This window comes from Triticum aestivum, unplaced genomic scaffold (assembly GCF_018294505.1).
Source record: "Triticum aestivum cultivar Chinese Spring unplaced genomic scaffold, IWGSC CS RefSeq v2.1 scaffold104294, whole genome shotgun sequence".
Lineage (NCBI taxonomy): Eukaryota > Viridiplantae > Streptophyta > Magnoliopsida > Poales > Poaceae > Triticum > Triticum aestivum.
This window is the reverse complement of record NW_025226118.1, coordinates 25,586-28,788: the sequence shown is the minus strand read 5'-3', so window position 1 is coordinate 28,788 and position 3,203 is coordinate 25,586. Positions and strand designations below refer to the sequence as shown.

Here is a 3,203-nt window from a genome sequence, read left to right as displayed (position 1 = left end):
TTTTTTTATGCCCTACATTCTACCGCAAATACATTTGGATTTGCATATTTTGAGTCCTGCTACTACTAATTTGACTTATGATGTCCATGGTTTAGGATGATTGGTCGCAGCTCATCTTCTATCATGAGGTATGTGTTGTGTTCTCTCGGTTGTCTGCTTTTACATTATTATAGGATTTAAGGCACACATGATATAATGAATATCATGAAGCAGGATATATTTACATTTCTTCAGTTTGTAATAATTTATGGAAAGTTCCATCCAGTAATTAGAATGATTATTTCTTGACCGTTGTTCTCTGGAGCTCATTATTTTAGACTTTTTCTCTTAGATTTTTGACTAATCTGTCTGCTCTGGTCCTCCAGTTTCTTATTTGCAGGTGATGATCTTGCTGCAACTTGCTTGCTGCCTTGGTTTACAGGTTGGTGATTCTTCTATCCTTTGATCTTCTTCTGTCCATGTGTCTCGTCTGTGCTTACATTTGAGTTGGATGCGTTTTCCAGTGAGCTAGCTGCTGCAGCCCTTTTGTTTCTTTAGAGGACACAGATGACAGAAACGCCACCATGGAATCAGGTTGTTACCTTTTTTCCGACTTGTCTGCGTGTATCCATGCAATTGTTTCTACTCCCTCCGTTTCTAAATATAAGTCTTTTTAGAGATTCCACTACAAACTACATACGGATGTATGTAGACATATTTTAGAGTGTAGATTCACTCATTTTGCTTCGTATGTATTCCATAGTGAAATCTCTAAAAAGACTTATATTTAGGAACGGAGGGAGTACGTCGTTTTCCCACTTACATGTGTATATATGCTTCTTTCTAACAATGGTCGTTTGGACGCATATGCCCAGGCAACTCTCTGGATCATTTTTCATATATATTTCTTCTTCTGAAGATACATGGTTATTTGTATTTCAGAATTTAAATTTTGTCACTCTGTTATTTATTTCTCTCTGCCAGATCAAATAGGTTTTATAACTCCTATAAACATTACATTTGTCTACTTCTATAAAAATTACATTTGTTTATCCGTCCAGGCAACCAATAACCGGAGCACAACTGTCAACTCATTTTATTCATTGGCCAGACTACGAAGCATGGAAAGAACAACCAGAAGGAAATGTAAGTTGTTCTATAAAGTACTACAGGGGTGTGCTTTTGTCGTTTGCTTATTAAGTTCTTCCACTATGGTTTCACCACATGATTGTGTTTCCCTCTTATTTTTCACTGGAAGGTACTATAACAAAGATGACTGTACTTGTATTTGGTCTTCACTGAGTTAGTACATGATAAATGTGTGCATTGAGTTCCTTTCAGAATCAAGAAAATAAAAGCTTTGGGTTCAGAGAAAATTCAACACTGCTTTATTTTGATTTTTCTGATTTCTAATGTTCGAGTCAAGGATGTTAAGATTTCCTTGTTTTGTTATTCATGGAAAATAGAGCAACTTTGTGCTTATTTGTTTGCCTTATTGAAAACCTTTTAAAAATATTATATTAATTGGTTGGTGAGCTGATCTATCTATGATTGGTACCTCGATTGATAGGATATCTCATATATGAAACCATGAATCAGGAATCATTGGGTTATCTGAACGGGTATAACGCTAAAATAAATGAGATTGCCATGAATCAGGGATCATTAAGGTAATATATCGGAACTCAGACAGACCCCTTAAATAAGAAAACCAATCTTATATAATTCAACTGGGCACACAATGAATGTTGGGATGGGTAAAGGTTCAAGGACTGGCGACATCCCTCATCAGTCTCTCGGAGTCTCGACAGGGCTTATCCCTGTCGCCTTCTGTTGACTAAAAGTGACATATTTTAAAAAAATAGTTGACTGGTCATTGTGTGGATATTTAAACACAGTAGATGTTATTTATATGTCTAATGCATCTTGTGACTAGATATATAATAACTCACTGACGCTGCTATAAATTTTACTGGTTTAATGGATTTGCGCTGCCTTACTCTCAGCTCCAATGGATTCGCCCTGCCTTACAGTCATTTATTCAGAATTTTTACTGGTTTGCTGATGTACAAAGTGCTGATCCAGTTCTTCTCATTTGATCAGAATATGCGTACACCATGATGGTCACTGAGAAATCTGACATACAGCTATGGTGTTGTGCGGTGGAGGTGCTAATAGGTAGTGCACATGTGCAACAAATATAATTAACTGGGAGGTGATCTCGTAACATGGGCAAAAATTTACATCAGGGACAATTCTCTGGGCCCAGGGATCCTCGACACTAATCTGGATTTGGAAGATTGCTCTGCTATGTAGTTACCTGTCGCTGTGTGAGAGATTGTTAAGCGAGTCGAAAGATAGGGCCTGGGCAAGCTCCGCATCCTCGTCTGCTTCTGATCATTCTTTCAAGAAGGATAGCTCATGATGTATGTTTATATAAGTTCAGTTAGTGAAGGGAATACCCGTTGTTCCCTTTACCTTGTTATTACTTATGGTGGGGACTTTTGGAGTCTGCAGTCATTCTTTCAAACTGGAATACCAGTTTTTTGTGATGTTTATTTCTCTAGGATCCTAGCCCCTGTGCTCCTTTAGCTGAAGTGGAAACATTTTTGACAAGACAAGAACAGCTCCTATGAATATTAGGTGGTGCTCTATGTTTCACTTTCAATTCAACTACTTTTGTTGTATTCATGGACTACTTTTTTTTGCCATTATCACAAGTCATATAATTCTGCGAAATGATAGGTACTTTGGCACTGTTAAGCTTAGGAATCAGAATTCAGACCTAGCTTATACTGCCTTGTCATATTAATTAATGGACTGCATACATGAACTCTAGATTATACTTTCGACAGTTCCAACTTCCAACTAATTATATCATAATTTCTATGCAAATATCCGCAGTTTTAATCATGGTCCACTAATTCATTCTCTGACTTGGATGATAAATGCAGTGTCAAGTTAGTTTTCTACCATGTCAATCCGTCAAGTATATTAAAGCTTTGGAAGTTCTAATTATGTCGGCAAGAACTTGCGGATGATTCTTTTCTTCTTGGGATCTTAAAAGTGGATGGTTCTTTTCTTATTGGGATCTTAAAAAACACAACCATTGTTCATCTTTAACTGTAATCTGTTTGACAGATTTTCTCTAATTTCCTAGGAAATTGGAGTGACTTTCGTGCTTGCAGATACACTCTCTAGGTGAACAATGAACTTTTAACCCT

At 36.9% G+C, this 3,203-nt stretch overlaps 1 long non-coding RNA gene across 1 annotated transcript; it reads left to right on the top strand.

Annotated features, from left to right (window-relative positions):
• On the top strand, nt 1–2,544 carry LOC123172469 (uncharacterized). The gene is made up of 5 exons (XR_006485604.1): nt 1–128; nt 366–421; nt 504–573; nt 1,041–1,125; nt 2,083–2,544. It is a non-coding gene; the product is annotated as an uncharacterized lncRNA (long non-coding RNA).
• Nucleotides 2,545–3,203: the final 659 nt, after the last annotated feature.